The sequence below is a fragment of the Erythrolamprus reginae genome, chromosome 3 (assembly GCF_031021105.1).
Source record: "Erythrolamprus reginae isolate rEryReg1 chromosome 3, rEryReg1.hap1, whole genome shotgun sequence".
Taxonomy (NCBI): domain Eukaryota; kingdom Metazoa; phylum Chordata; class Lepidosauria; order Squamata; family Dipsadidae; genus Erythrolamprus; species Erythrolamprus reginae.
This window is the reverse complement of record NC_091952.1, coordinates 74,167,090-74,183,614: the sequence shown is the minus strand read 5'-3', so window position 1 is coordinate 74,183,614 and position 16,525 is coordinate 74,167,090. Positions and strand designations below refer to the sequence as shown.

General features: G+C 39.6%; 1 long non-coding RNA gene across 1 annotated transcript; it reads left to right on the top strand.

The window, feature by feature from the left end:
- The first annotated feature begins 124 nt into the window (after positions 1 to 124).
- On the top strand, positions 125 to 12,524 carry LOC139164137 (uncharacterized). Its single transcript, XR_011558583.1, has 3 exons — positions 125 to 433; positions 3,758 to 4,034; positions 10,867 to 12,524. It is a non-coding gene; the product is annotated as an uncharacterized lncRNA (long non-coding RNA).
- Positions 12,525 to 16,525: the final 4,001 nt, after the last annotated feature.

Below are 16,525 nucleotides of genomic sequence, written 5' to 3'. Positions count from 1 at the left end.
GAGCTGTCATCCAATATCAAAGGCTGCCACATGAAATGTTGAGCAGTCCACTAGAGATCTTTGAACAGGTTGAATCGTGATGTGTCAGATTCTGCACTGAGCAGGAACATTCCAACTTGATAATGATAAATGATTTATTTTATTTTAGTGTTAAACTACAAAATGAAGAAAAGGAAAAAAATGCTGTTGATGCCACAAAGAAAGCCGCCTGCAATACTGACACATGCAAAGCAGGGGCACTTTTTTTGCACAAACGCTGCTTTGTTTAGGAATGAGAATAAAATGCAACGTTTCTGGATTGAAGATGAAGAGAGAGAGAGACCAGGGGAAGGAATAACTGTCACATCTATCTGCCCTGATCTACAGGGGATGGATGGTGGAAGGGAATGAAGGAAGGAAAAGAATAAAAGGAAAGATCCATTCAGTTAGCCAGGTGAGCATCCTGGAACCAGTAATTTTGCACCATCCTTCTAGCTCTTGGAGCACTGCTTTCATGTTTAAAACAAACAAACAAACAAACAAACATGAAGATGATTGGGTAAGGAAATCTTATCAGGCACTTGATCGCTCCAGGAAGTAGATCCTCTGCCAGAGATATTTGTAAATTAGGTACTTACTAGACAGCACCTTGGGATAGTCCAATGACATTTCTGGCTTATAATTTGAGAATATGGATAACTAGCCTACTGTTAAAGATAAGACATTTCTAGCAACCAGCACCTAGAGATAGTCTAATCATTTGTTGATCAATAAATTGGGAATTCTGACCCATTGCTAAGAATATGTCTATAAGAAAAGTGCAGTGTTGCCCTCTCATTGGCAGGGATTGCCATATTTTTTGGAGTATAAAATTCCCCAGAGTATAAGACGTACTTTAGTTTTTGGGGAGGAAAGCAAGGGGAAAAAATTCTGCCTCTCAGCAATTTGCCTCCCAGCAAATAGTACAGATGATACACACCATTTGCTGTGTATTTCTGTGCATGTATGCCTGACTCCTAGAAATAGCAAAGAATTGGGAGACATGTACATTATTGCAGTATATTAATGCCAGAAAATTTGCTTAAATGTAGTCACACTAACTCCTCCCTATTATTTAAATAGATCTATTCCAAACATAAGTCAAGGTTTAACTCAGCTGCCTTATCTTAATACTGAACAGGACAGTGTTACATTTCAGATTATACTTTAAAATTGATTTGGCTTTTTAAAAGAAGATACAAAAACACTGGGCCTCTTCAGGTCAAGCATTTATTTTAAAAAGCTTTCATTTGTTGTCTAGAACAATAATGAACCAGTCTAATAATTTGAACATTCTACAGACATTTATAGTTATTGACTGACGTCTTTGCATCCAGTCCATCAGAAAATAAAAATCTGCATTTCTCTCTGAGCAATTTGCCTCCTTCCAGCTAGTTTCACTTTCAATTTAGGAAGGGGCTGCAGCCTCAAATCACCTAAGGGTCAGTAAGCTGATAATGAGTTGCTTGGCTTAAGAGGCTCTGTTCTGTTTGCTGGGAGAAAGAGGCCAAATAGTGAAAGGCTGGTTGGGGCTACATTTGGTGTATAAGATGCAACCAAGTTTTCATCCTCTTGGGGGTTAAAAAGGTGTGTCTTATACTCTGAAAAATATGGTAGATTAGGAAATTGGTGTTGACTTCTTTATCTTCAGGTCACAAATAGGAATACAAAAGAAATCCTCATAGAGGAAAGTAATATCTGCAAAGCTTGCTAAAGAACTTTTTCTAAGTGCAGGTGAAGCATTTTTGCTTCAAAATATGTCTTTCAGATGTTTCTTCTAAGTATGAAGAAAAAAGGGGGACTGCATCATTATCAATGGCCCTAATCAATTCACTGCAGGGTGATGGGCTATTCAACCTCTTTCTAACTGCTTCAGCGCACTGCAAGTCATTTCCAGTTAACCCCTTGAACTGAGTTGCATCATCTGAATGTTTCTTTGGTTGTCCAAATCTTTGCAAGCCAATTGGGTGTCCAAATCAAGGATTATGGTTGCCCATAGATCTGTTCACCAACATGTGCCATTCCCACGAGGCTGTCACGTTTACACATAGATATAAATTTCATATTTTTTGGAGTATAAGCTGTTCTGGAGTATAAGATGCACATTAATTTGGGAGAGGAAAACAAGGGGAAAAGTTCTGTCTCTGTCTACCAGCATCCAACGATATTCATCTGGCTAGCATCCTGCCAGCAAAGAGCCTGGTCAGCTTCAGCACGTTATCACAGCCTGATTCAGCATGAGCAGCTGATTGGGTGTCCAAATCCAGGTTGGATTGGCCTCCCGGAATGCCACCAATTAGCTGTTCCATGCTACAGGGATTGCCACAACTCATCACCGCCTCTATGTGTCATATTTTTGGCCTCCAAATACTCATTCAGACCCATTCTAGGCTGCCAGGATTGCCATAGCACATCACCCTCCATCGTTGCCTCCATGCGTTGTGTTTTCGCCCTCCACATGCTCCGTTTTTGGCCTTTGTCATGCTTTCAGCTGGTTCCAGGCCTGTGGCACATAGAGACCAAAAACACAATGCGTGGAGATCGAAAATGCGATGCAATGAGGTAGCGATAGGCAGCGTCATGCTGTGATGATCCACGCAGTCTTGAATGGGTCTAAAATGCATGGCCCAAAATGCCACATGCAGAGGCCGAAAATGGCCAAGGCATGGGGGCTGATGGGTGGGTGGGGCTTCAGCAACATTAGCTATATAAGATGCACAGACATTTGCACCCACTTTTAGGTGTGGTGAAAGTGCATCTTATATTCCCAAAAATATGATATTTATTATTTATTTATTTATTTATTTATTTTATTTATTAGATTTGTATGTCGCCCCTCGCCGCAGACTCGGGGTGGCTAACAACAGTAAAAAGACAACGTGAACAAATCTAATATTAAAAATTTCTAAAAAACCCAATTTAAGAGATCAGTCATACATACAGTCATACCATACATAAATTTTATAAGCCTAGGGGAAGGGAATATTTCAGTTCCCCCATGCCTGATGACAGGTGGGTTTTTAAGAGCTTATGAAAGGCAAGGAGGGTGGGGGCAACTCTGATATCTGGGGGGGGGAGTTGGTTCCATAGGGTTGGGGCCGCCACAGAGAAGGCTCTTCCCCTGGGTCCCGCCAAACGACATTGTTTGACGGGACCCGGAGAAGGCCAAATGACCCAACTGAAGGCGGTCCCGGAGATATTCTGGTCCGATGCCATGCATTTCTTATGAGTGAGAGACAATGTGTGATTTTTCAGTGTTGGATTGGAAAAAAACCAGATTCTAGTCCCTTCCCTTCCTTAGGCTCAAAAAGCAAGCTAGGTGATTTGGGACAGTCAGACTCTCAGTCTGGAAGTTGAGAATCATCTATGAACCAAATAATTTATAATGCATTGATTTGGACTACTTTTGTGTTTATATGTACAAGCAAACAAACACAAATTAATGAATACATACTTGTATGAAAGTACAAGTGTATAGTATTGTATGCTACATATTACATTAATTGTTATACACTGCATCCTGCTTTTCAGAGCCTGTATTTAACAAGAGATTACAAGGGAAGACCTCCAAGATCTTCTAAAATGCTCTTTCGTATTATACTTGTTCCAAATGTTACTGGAGCCCAATGTTACTGGAGATGCCAGTGCATTGTTTGCATATACAAAGAAAAATAACCTCAGGCATCCTGGGGTATTATATCCACCCAAATATCAACGTTTTGCATATTTCTTGCTTTAGTCTGAACAGATTTGGATTCTGTCCTTGCAAGCTTAAAGGAAGTCTTGGCAGAACTGTATTGGCAAAGCTGGCATCTCTCTGCTAAAGGCCACCAAATGTTCACCAGCCATTTTGAAACTTCCCTCGAGAAGAAACCTTTCTAGCCTTCCACTGAGTATATCCCACATGAACAAATCAGAACAGGCTGCCCACTTTCACGAAGCATCACAAGATTTAAAGCCAGGAAAAAGGATATGTTATATTTCTCCTCAAAGCACCCAGAAATAGACCCTCAAAGGTAATTTCAGCTGTATTTTTTTCAGACACAAAATACATCATATAATACTGCCATCTGTCCGCATTTTCCACTGATCCGTTTTTTAAAAAGATGTTTCTATAAGGATTCAGATATAAAATTTGGACAGATTAGCAATTATATTTGTTTAGATCGATGGTGGCTAACCTTTTTGTCGTCGCTTGCTGAAATAATATTTCTCTCAAGTACAATATTAAGAACATATCCTGATGGTTTTTTAGTGGCTGTTGATGGCACACGGTTACAAATCTCTCTGTAAAGGAAGGGAAATAGTGGGTTTTGTCCTACCTGATTCCTGATTTGAATAAATATTCAGAAGCTTGCCGTCTTTGGTAAAAGTGTTTTGATTTCCTGAGCACCATTCCACTGACATGGTGGAGTATTTGAAGAGATACTGGCTATTATTGTATGCCTTTTTCTTTAAAAAATATTTATTTTTGCCAAGCATATATAAGATTACAGTAAAAGTATAAACATGTATACATTAGATGGTTATGAGCACATGGGAACATTAGGAGAGGGGTGGTAGGCATGTTTGTGTGCTTATGCACGCCCCTTACAGACCTCTTAGGAATGAGGTCAATAGTAGACAGACTAAGGTTAAAGGTTTGGGGATTTGAGGAAGAAGCCACAATGTCAGGTAGTGTATTCCAGGCATTGACCACTCTGTTGCTGAAGTCATATTTTCTGCAATGGAGTTTGGAGCAGTTTACCTTAGGTTTGTAACTATTGTGTGCTCATGGATTGAAGCTGAAGTAGTCACTGACAGGTAGGACATTGTAGCAGATGATTTTATGTGCTACACTTAGGTCAGACCTAAGGGGGTGTAGTTCTAAATTGTCTACGCCCAAAATTCAAGTCTGGTGGCATAAGATGTTCTGTTGCAAACAGAGGACATTCTGGACATTCTCAATTGTATTAACTCTATGTAGTGCGGATTCCAGGCAGATGAGCTGTATTCAAGAATTACCGGTAGTCTAGCACAGTGATTTTCAACCTTTTTTGAGCCACGGCACATTTTTTACATTTACGAAACCCTGGGACATATTTGGGGGGGGGGGGGGCCTAAAAAAAGTTTGGACAAAAAAAATCTCTCTCTCTCTCTTCCTCCCCTTCGCTCTATTTCTTTCTCCCTCCCTCTTTCTCTCCCTTCCTTCCTCTTTCTTTCTCTCTCTCCATCCCTCTTTCTTTCTCTTCCTTCCTTCCTCTCTTTTTTGCTCTTTCTCTCTACCTCCCTACCTCCTTCTATGTCTTTCTCTCTCTCTCCTTCCCTCCCTCTCTTTCTCTCTCTTGCTTTCTTTCTCTCTCTCTCTCTCTCTTTCTCTCTCTTGTTCTCTTTCTCTCTCGCTTGCTCTTTCTCTCTCTTGTTTTCTTTCTTTCTCTCTCTTGCTTTCTCTCTCTCTTGCTTTCTTTCTCTCTGAGCTTCGCAGCACACCTGACCATGTCTCGTGGCACACTAGTGTGCCGTGGCACACTGGTTGAAAAACACTGGTCTAGCAAATGTTTTGTATGCTCTTGTTAAAAGTACAATATTACCAGAGAAAAAGCTATGTAAGATTAGGTCAACAATTCTTAATGCTTTTTTGGCAATGTTGTTATAGTGGGCTCTGGCACTTGGATCATTAGAGACGAGAACTTTAACAGAGTGAGGGTCATCTACAAGGTCATGTCCACCCAGCTTGTATTTTGTCTTCTGATTTTCTTTTTTCTTTTAACATTTGTTGGTTCAGATTTGAACTTGCCAATTGTTTGACCATTCTGACACATAGTCTAGACACATAGACCAGTCTTTTTGAAGGGGAGCAGCATTGTTGGTAATGTTGAATAGTTTTACATCATCAATGAAGAGAGCGCAGTTGCTTTTAATATGATCACAAAGGTCCTTTATGTAAAGTATAAAAAATGCTGGCCTTAAAATGCTGCCTTGGGGGAGATTGCTGTTAACAGGGACAGGATTTTATATAGCATTTGATATTTTGACCACAAGTTGCCTGCTTGACTGAAACACAATTCTCCATTTATGCAGGGGTCCAGAAATGGCATATTATTGCAGTTTTAGAAGTAGTTTGTCATGCACCACTGAATCAAAGGCTTTACAGAAGTCTATGTAAATTTCATCTATTGCTTTGCCTTGAAAGAGTTGTGTAGTCCATATGTTTTTGCAATATAGGATATAAATAAATATAAATGTGTAGGATAACTAAATAAAATCCTATGGGATTCTGTGAGGCTTCTGAGTAAAGATGATCTGAATGCTGTTAGTGCAATCTGTGTATCTCTACCTACTGTTTATCCAGTTCTGAAAGTACCATTGCTTTTAGGCTTGGATACTACACGGCGTAGTAAAGGGAAGATAAAAGGGAAAGCAAAGTGCTCCTAAACCTTCTGGAAAAAGTCTTCCACTCTGTTCTGATATGTTATATTACAGAAAATGAAGTCTGATTAAACAGGACTAAACCTGTCTGAAGCAGCCTTAATCGACCTCTTCGAGGTCCTCTGCAGTGCACTATGTGGTATTGAGGTGAAGAGCCGATGCAGCTCATGTTTCATCATTACCTCCCCTGGAGACACTTTCAAGAACTAGAAGAGGCTTTTGCGAGCTATCATAAGTATTAGTGCAGGCAAGTGAAGCAAGTGAAGAGTTTGCTCTTCCTTTAGTGAAATGAAGTGCCTCCACAAAGATCTGCAATAGCCTAATGTTCTCCTGCATAATGCAGTGTTTGTCAATCTCATTATGCTTCCTGGGGAATTGCAGGGAATTGAAATCCACAGATCTTCAAGTGGCTGAAATTGAGAAGCATTGACATAATGCCTAAAGCTACTTCTCGTTGCAGGACTCATAAATATCAGGCTGTCTTCTGACTCATGTTTCCCAGTTACTATTCATGGAATCTCATTGTATTAAAAATGAGCCTAAGATTAGCAGAACCAAAAATTTGTATTTGTATTTATTAGATTTGTATGCCGCCCCTCTCCGAAGACTCGGGGCGGCTAACAACAATAAAAAAGACAATGTGAACAAATCTAATATTAAAAGACAATCTAAAAAACCCCAATTTAAAGAACCAATCATACATACAAACATACCATGTATAAATTCTATAAGCCTAGGGGGAAGAGAAATTTCAATTCCCCCATGCCTGACGACAGAGGTGGGTTTTAAGGAGCTTGCAGAAGGCAAGGAGGGTGGGGGCAACTCTGATATCTGGGGGGAGCTGGTTCCAGAGGGTCGGGGCCACCATAGAGAAGGCTCTTCTCCTGGGTCCCACCAAACAACATTGTTTAGTTGACGGGACCCGGAGAAGGCCAACTCTGTGGGACCTAACCGGTCGCTGGGATTCGTGTGGCAGAAGGCGGTCCCGGAGATATTCTGGCCCCATGCCATGAAGGGCTTTATAACCAACACTTTGAATTGTGACCAGAAATTGATCGGCAACCAATGCAGACTGCGGAGTGTTGGAGTAACATGGGCATACATTATAATAACTCTGGGTAAACTTGTGCAAATTTCATCTGGTAGGACGGGATACATTCTTCCCCCAAAACATTTTTTCCAAGAATTTGTACCAAAGATGCTTTAGCAGACATAGGAATGTGAAAGAAGCATCTCTTTACAAATAGTTAAAACTAGTATGTCTGTTTCCAGTTTTGCTTAGATGAATGTCCCAGCGGTCTCTGTAAATGTGTGGATTCTCAACCACTTCACATTTTCCCAGCAAAGTGAAGTGGCTGTGAATGTTTTCAACTTTAATGTCATCAATTTGGCTTGTTAAGGACTATTTCAGATGTGAAGAACAGGTAAAAAGCCTGCTATCCACTCACGGATAAGCCTCAAATCATTTTGACTCTCTTGGCTAATTTTCTGTGAGTTGGCAAACAGCTTGCTCCGGCATTGGCTTTTTCTTTGACAGCGGTTTGTGGCAAACGATGTTAGAGGCAAATGAATCAATATAGAAATAAACAGTGATTATTGTGTGCACCTTGCCTTGTGATGCGGTTTAAACCCCTTCTATCACATGTAAATGTCTTAAATTCCTAAGTGGGGTTTTAAATAGTGCTTTCCCATCCATGTTCCTTATCTTGTCCCATCCACAAAGCAGTCTGCTAGTGATGGGGGAATGGCACAATTCCACAGCTTTGTTTTGCATTGTTAAAAGAGCTACTTGTTTAAGGGAAATAAGGATAAATGAAAAGAGCCAGGATCTACACATCATTTCTTTTCTTTAAACTACAACAAAACTGTTGCACAATGTGAATGTTCTGCTGCATAAAATGCAGTGTAAGGAAATAAAACAATCTAAAAATGTATTGAGAAGATGGTGACTTGGTCAAACTATTTTATCAGTTGCATGCAGACAATGAAGCATTAATGGTAATTTCAAAGATATCAAATCTGTTGATACTTAAATATTTCTAAACGTGACTCCCTTTGCATGGTAAGTCAGTTTCTTTGCATGAAGAGCAGAGCAAATGGATGTACCCAATAAATTCATAAATGGAAGGTAAATAAGAATTTACCAATTAAAACCCTATCATGATGCACCGGTATTGTTTTTTTTAAATAAAAAGAAATAAAAAGCTTTAAAACCCTATGAAACAATCAGCTAGAAACACAAATGAGCAAAACAGTAGAAAGTGAATAGGTCAATTGGTAAATTACCACTTGATAAATGGTTTGCTGTGTATAACCTGAGTTATATCTCCAGTCGGTCGCAGTCGGTGTTAGTGGGGGGTCAGAGGTCGATCTCTAGGTCCCTCCTTTGTGGGGTGCCTCAGGGGTTGGTCCTCTCCCCCCTGCTATTTAATATCTACATGAAACCGCTGGGTGAGATCATCCAAGGGCATGGGGTGAGGTATCATCAGTACGCTGATGATACCCAGCTGTACATCTCCACCCCATGTCCAGTCAAGGAAGCAGTGGAAGTGATGTGCCGGTGCCTAGAGGCTGTTGGGGTTTGGATGGGTGTCAACAGACTCAAACTCAACCCTGATAAGACGGAGTGGCTGTGGGTTTTGCCTCCCAGGGACAATTCTATCTGTCCGTCCATCACCATGGGGGGGGAATTATTGACCCCCTCAGAGAGGGTCTGCAACATGGACGTCCTCCTCGATCCACAGCTCACATTAGAGAAACATCTTTCAGCTGTGGCGAGGGGGGCGTTTGCCCAGGTTCGCCTGGTGCACCAGTTGCGGCCCTACTTGGACCAGGAGTCACTGCTCACAGTCACTCATGCCCTCATCACCTCGAGGCTCGACTACTGTAACGCTCTCTACATGGGGCTACCTTTGAAGAGTTTGGAAACTTCAGATCGTGCAGAATGCAGCTGCGAGAGCAATCATGGGCTTCCCTAGGTATGCCCATGTTACACCAACATTCCGCAGTCTGCATTGGTTGCTGATCAGTTTCCGGTCACAATTCAAAGTATTGGCTATGACCAATAAAGCCCTTAATGACACCGGACCAGAATATCTGCGAGACTGCCTTCTGCCGCACGAATCCCAGCGATTGTTTAGGTCCCACAGAGTTGGCCTTCTCCGGGTCCCGTCGACTAAACAATGTTGTTTGGCGGGACCCAGGCGAAGAGCCTTCTCTGTGGTGACCCCGACCCTCTGGAACCAACAGCCACCAGAGATTAGGATTGCTCCCACCCTCCTTGCCATTCATAAACTTCTTAAAACCTATCTCTGCCGTCATGCATGGGGGAACTGAGACATCTCCCCTTGCCTATGTATTTTTATGTATGGCATGTTTGTGTGTATGCTTTTTAAATAATGGGGTTTTTAGGCTTCTAATGTTAAATTGTTATTTAGACTTTTAATATTAGATTTGTTATTGTATATTGTTTTATCACTGTTGTGAGCCGCCCCGAGTCTGCGGAGAGGGATAATAATAATAATAATAATAATAATAATAATAATAATAATAATATATTAAGAAGAAGATTCAGAGTTTACTGGTCAGCAAGTAGAAGAAACTATTGATTCCAACTAGAGATACATAGGTCAGCAGCTGACTTTCAGTCAAAAAGCTTAAAGAAGCAAATATGGATTGTCATAAACTTCTGATTATAATGTTGAGATGTTACAGAAAGTCAGATTTGTCTGCATAATACTGCCATAATTTGATTTTTTTTCTCATATTTATTCCAGTATAGAAAATATTATTAGCTAGAATAATTAAGTGTTCACATAAGTACCCTATAAATCAAAGAACACTTCACGTTAGGGATCTCTAGTCCCCAAATCTCGTAACTTTTTGTTGCATTTTATTTTCCACCATTTGTTAATGAATCTGAAGGGTTGGCAGAATCAAAGAGATCTGATGTTTGTGACCTGTATGGCTTCCTAATTTCTCCTTCTAATGAGATATTTTTTTCGAATAATGTCTTTCTTCTACTTTCAGGATATTTGTTTCCATACATTCTGATCATCTCTCTAGAATTTAAATTTCACTTTTGTTGTTTAATCAATAAGTGTAACATACAGGTACATCTTATAAATAAATTAATGCATTTTGTTACAATATGTAAGCAATGACATCGCTATTACCTATCCTCTTTATTTGTGTTTCATTTTGAATCCATTTTTTGGCTTATTTTTCTGTTATTTTTATATTCCAGCAATTTATTACTATACAGTACTAGTTTTTTATTCTAATTTCATTGTGTTCTACAGTTAAGGTTCTCTTTGCTTTCATTTGTTATGCATGAAGTTTATTTCTCCATACGTGAATCCACTGTTAGTAAAATTTGCTTTGCAGATTATTTAAATCAGCTGTTTGGTATTGTACTAATGAATCATCTTGTGTTTCTAGGAGAAGAGATAGAAGAAGTACATCAACCTTCATCTGACAGGAAGTGTTTCCTATATCAGGAATGAATTCTGCAAGATGTTTTAATACCCATAATTCCACCTATGAATTTGGTTTTGTTTTGTTGGTTCTTTTCTTTTACTGAACCGATGTAATTTCAGTTGAGCTGATATATAGCAAGATCTGTCTGTCTGTCTCTCATCTATCTATTATCTAACTTCAATTCCCTTGAAATTTAAAAAGCTCCAACCCAATTGGATTTTGAAGAGCCCTAATGACTTGACTCTTTGCCGAGACCTTTGATGATGATGAATGACACCTCTTTCTTTCTTCCTCTTTTTTATATTGATAGTTGCTATCAATAGAAAATTGCAGTTCAAAAATCTCGGGGGAAATTTTCATCATGGAAAAGTAGCGTGCTTTATAGTTTTCTTTAATTTTTTCCCCTTTTTATTGTTTTGAGCTTCTCCCTCCCTCCCCCAATCTGCCTCTCTCCTCCCTAATTTGGCCAAATCAGGAGGTTAATTTTGACAGCAGGGAGCCTTTTAACCTCTCCAATGTTTGTGTTTGTGCTTTGACTTTGCAAAATAAAAACAGGGAGCAATGTCTCCGCTCCATTCAGGGTTACAACAATAAGAAAACCTATGGTTTGTGATGTTTGACAGTTTTTGTCACAGAAGTGATCTATCGCTACATTAAAAAAAATAAAGCTACTGTTTTTAAGAGGCCCGGCACCTAAAAAAAAATAATACTGTGGCCTTCCTGGTTTATTGGGTTTTAATCATGTAGTTGTCAGGATTAAACAGCTGCTGTTCCTCATCTGATGGATCCAAATGTTAAATCGGTCAGAGTCTGCAGAGACCCAGCAAGGCTCATATTTATGGGCCGGGAGCTTTCTGTTTGTGTTCTTCTCAATTTTTCCTGATTTAGAGCTCAAACAGCAGTCTTGTTCTTGCATACCTGAAAAGCAAGGTCTTTTAAAATGACTTGATGATGCTTAGGATATCACACTCCTGAGTTCTGTTCGGCCCCTCGGTGCCTTTCCAGACTCTATCAAAATTTTATTGGAATAATTGGGAAACAGTAAATAATGAAATACGTTTAAACACAGTGAGCTGGGGTGCAGTTGAGCTCAATGCCACATACGTCAAGAACTAACAGCATCTATGTTGAAGTAGCAAATCTTTTTCCCAAACGCCTCAGTAAGAGATTTGGACGAAGAATGAAAATAGGGCCTCTAACTCCTGAGAGAATGCCGATCAAGAATTACATCTATCTCAGGCGTCCTTCTCGAGGATTATTCCAAAGCTTTTCTTTTCATGTAATAAATGAATGAATGAATGAATAAGTCACTGGGTGGAATCTCGGTTCTGCTTATTGTAAGCAGCTCTGCATAAGCCTTTTGACCTCCAAAAATTCCTTAGAGGACAAACTCTTCTCTTGTAGCAGGTTTACAATCCAATAATCTCAAAAATCTGATCTTGGGGGGAAAATGACTGTAAAGTTATTAACAGTGTGGTGAAACTATAATTCGTACATAGATTCTTCTATGCTATAGTAACAGTATTTATTTATTTATTTATTTATTTTATTTTTATGCCGCCCCTCTCCAGAGACTCGGGGCGGCTAACAGCGACAATAAAAACAGTGTACAATAGTAATTTGGTATTGATGATTAAAAATCTATTAATATAAAAACCAGACATACATACATACATACCATGCATAGAATTGTAAAGGCCTAGGGGGAAAGGGGATCTCAATTCCCCCATGCCTGGCGGCAGAGGTGGGTTTTAAGTTGTTTACGAAAGGCAAGGAGGGTGGGGGCAGTTCTAATCTCTGGGGGGGAGTTGGTTCCAGAGGGCTGGGGCCGCCACAGAGAAGTATGTACCATTTGTTGTATTAAAATGTATCAAAATCTCCCTCTTCCTGCTTGTTATACCTCTAGCTATGCTTGGCTGCATAGCTAGAGGTATAACAAGCAGGAAGAGGGAGATTGTGATCCCCTGATGTAGAGCGCTGGTGAGACCACATTTGGAATACTGTGTTCAGTTCTGGAGACCTCACCTACAAAAAGATATTGACAAAATTGAACAGGTCCAAAGACGGGCTACAAGAATGGTGGAAGGTCTTAAGCATAAAACTTATCAGGAAAGACTTAATGAACTCAATCTGTATAGTCTGGAGGACAGAAGGAAAAGGGGGGACATGATCGAAACATTCAAATATGTTAAAGGGTTAAATAAGGTTCAGGAGGGAAGTGTTTTTAATAGGAAAGTGAACACAAGAACAAGGGGACACAATCTGAAGTTAGTTGGGGGAAAGATCAAAAGCAATGTGAGAAAATATTATTTCACTGAAAGAGTAGTAGATCCTTGGAACAAACTTCCAGCAGGCGTGGTTGGTAAATCCACAGTAACTGAATTTAAATATGCCTGGGATAAACATATATCTAGTGTAAGATAAAATACAGGAAATAGTATACGGGCAGACTAGATGGACCATGAGGTCTTTTTCTGCCCTCAGTCTTCTATGTTTCTATATTTATTTTATTTTTCTTGGGCTCGGATCACCAAGTTCAATAGCTTGTTTATCTGTCTCTGAACGTATAACATGAAACACTGTATTGACTGCTGATAGCACCAAACCCTAGAAAAAGTAAATCTTAAGTTTGCAGAGTTCCTGCATTTTTGAATGTCTGATTGACCTTCATTAAAGTACAATGGTGCTTCTCTAGCAATTATAAATTCATTAGATTTTAAAGATTTGCTAAAGTTGATTTATGTTACAAGTAGCAAAAAGGAGTTAATAATGTCCAATACGAAAATTTACAGAGAACTATTAAAATGGATTGGACAAAAATAAATGTACTTGAACAATGGCCTTGAATTAAAATCCTTAATGGAGACAAAGTATGAGGTTGTCTACTAAAGCAGAAATATGCCCTGAGATCTTGCCAACTCACAAAAAGGGAGAGTTTTAGGCTATAAGCAATAATGCGCAACACCAAAGTTTTGCAAAGTTATCTTTTAGTCTAAAGCATGCAAACCATGAATAATAACAACTATTTTACTGATTATAAGATGTAATAATGAATATGGGCTGTGCATCTAGAGTTAATTATATACTTGTTCAGATATAGTACATGCATACAAATCTAATAAATAATAATAATAATAATAATAATAATAATAATAACAACAACAACAACAACAACAACAACAACAACAACAACAACATGCATGCAAGGCCACTATGAACATAATCATAGAAATAAAAGCAATTGTTCTATGGCTTTCCAGATGTTGGTGAACTATGGGTCTTGGTATCCTTCACCATAGGTTTGGCTTATGGAAGCTGGGAACTACGGTAGCTCAGCATAGAAAGAAAATGAAGATGGTTGTTCCATTGCAAGCTTAAAACTTACTAGCAGATTGGCCTTCATCCATCCCACTTTTAAATCAAAAACATTATCAAAAAAGCACAACAAAGAATTTTTTTTCTGCCCCAACTCAGAAAGCTCAAACTGCCCAAGGAGCTGCTGATACAGTTTTATAGAGGAATTATTGAGTCCGCTATCTGCACCTCCATAACTATCTGCTTTTGTTCTACAACCCAACAAGACAGACTTCAGAGGATAATTAGAACTGCAGAAAAAACAGTTGCTACCAACTTGCCTTCCATTGAGGAGCTGTATAAAGAGGGCTGTGAAAATATTTTACAAACCCCTCACATCCTGGACACGGTTTCAAATACTACCCTCAAAATGACACTATGGAGCGCTGCACACCAGAACAACTAGACACAAGAGCAGTTTCCCCCCGAATGCCATCACTCTGCTAAACAAATAATTCCTTCATCACTATCAAACTATTTAAGTCTGCACTACTATTAATCTTCTCATTGTTGCCATTACCCATCTCCTCCCACTAATGACTATATGTATATGACTGTAACTTTGTTGCTTGTATCCTTACATTTATATTGACTGGTTTCTAATATGATTTGATTGCTTATTTGTACCCAGACTATCATTAAGTGTTGTACCTTATGATTTTTGATGAACATATGAACCAAGACAATTCTTTGTGTGTCCAATCACAGTTGGCCAATAAAAAAGCCATTCTATTCTATTCTATCCCACTTTTGGTCTTCAGTAGAGGATAGTTAGGGAAAATTTCACACAGATTCAAAGGCTGGGATTGTGTAAATGGTTTTTTTGGCTCCCCAAAAACAAACATTTGCCAGAAATGGCTTTTCTTCTTTGACTCATTTTCCACACCATCATCTAATATTTACATAGATCTTAGCTTCTGATTTGTTTGTGTTTTTGTTTTTAGAGATTTTATTTGTCTTATCTTTTTTATGGGCATGGGTAATCATTAAAATGTGAAATCCCATCTGTGTAGCATATTGCCTAGTCATGTTGAAGGGTGAAACCACTTTTTAATTAAAATTTTGTACAGCACTTGTAGTTCACTTTGCCCTTTTTTATTATGAAACACTTCAATCTTTTATCTCAAACACATATGTCTTGCATGCTTCAAGATGTTCCTTGCTGTTCATGCAGAACTGGTTTCTTAGCTCTGTCAGCAGAGCTCCATATGCTCAGAGTTCAATTAGCTTCTCTTCCTGACATTTGTAGAAGTATCTTGGCAGCAATGCAGCTCAACTTACACCATACCCCCATTATTCTATTTTGGGAAACTTGTCAAAGATTGAAAAGAAACCTCACAAATGCTGAAAGATTAGTCTAGATCTTGCAGTCATAAATAATCTATGATAAGTTGACCAGTTGGGTAATTGGCTTAATAGCAGGGGTGAAATCCAGCAGGTTCTGGCAGGTTCTGGAGAATTGGTAACGAAAATTTTGAGTAGTTTGGAGAACAGCTCACATTAGAGAAACATCTTTCGGCTGTGGCGAGGGGGGCGTTTGCCCAGGTTCGCCTGATGTACCAGTTGCGGCCCTATCTAGACCAGGAATCACTGCTCACAGTCACTCATGCCCTCATCACCTCAAGGCTCGACTACTGTAATGCTCTCTACATGGGGCTACCTCTGAAAAGTATTTGGAAACTTCAGGTCGTGCAGAATGCAGCTGCGAGAGCAATCATTGGCTTTCCCAAATATGCCCATGTTACACCAACACTCCGCAGTCTGCATTGGTTGCCGATCAGTTTCCGGTCACAATTCAAAGTGTTGGTTATGACCTATAAAGCCCTTCATGGCACCGGACCAGATTATCTCCGGGACCGCCTTCTGCTGCATGAATCCAGCAACCAGTTAGGTCCCACAGAGTGCGTCTTCTCTGGCCCCATCAACTAAACAATGTCGCTTGGCGGGACCCAGGGGAAGAGCCTTCTCTGTGGCGGCCCCGGCCCTCTGGAACCAACTCCCCCCAGAGATTAGAATTGCCCCCACCCTCCTTGCCTTTTGTAAGCTTCTTAAAACCCACCTCTGCCAACAGGCATGGGGGAACTGAGATACTCTTTCCCCCTAGGCAATTTACAATTTTATGCATGGTATGTCTGTATGTCTGTTTGGTTTTATAATAAGGGTTTTTAACTGTTTTAATATTGGATTGTTATATGCTGTTTTTATTACTGTTGTTAGCCACCCTGAGTCTACGGAGAGGGGCGGCATACAAATCCAATAAATAAAT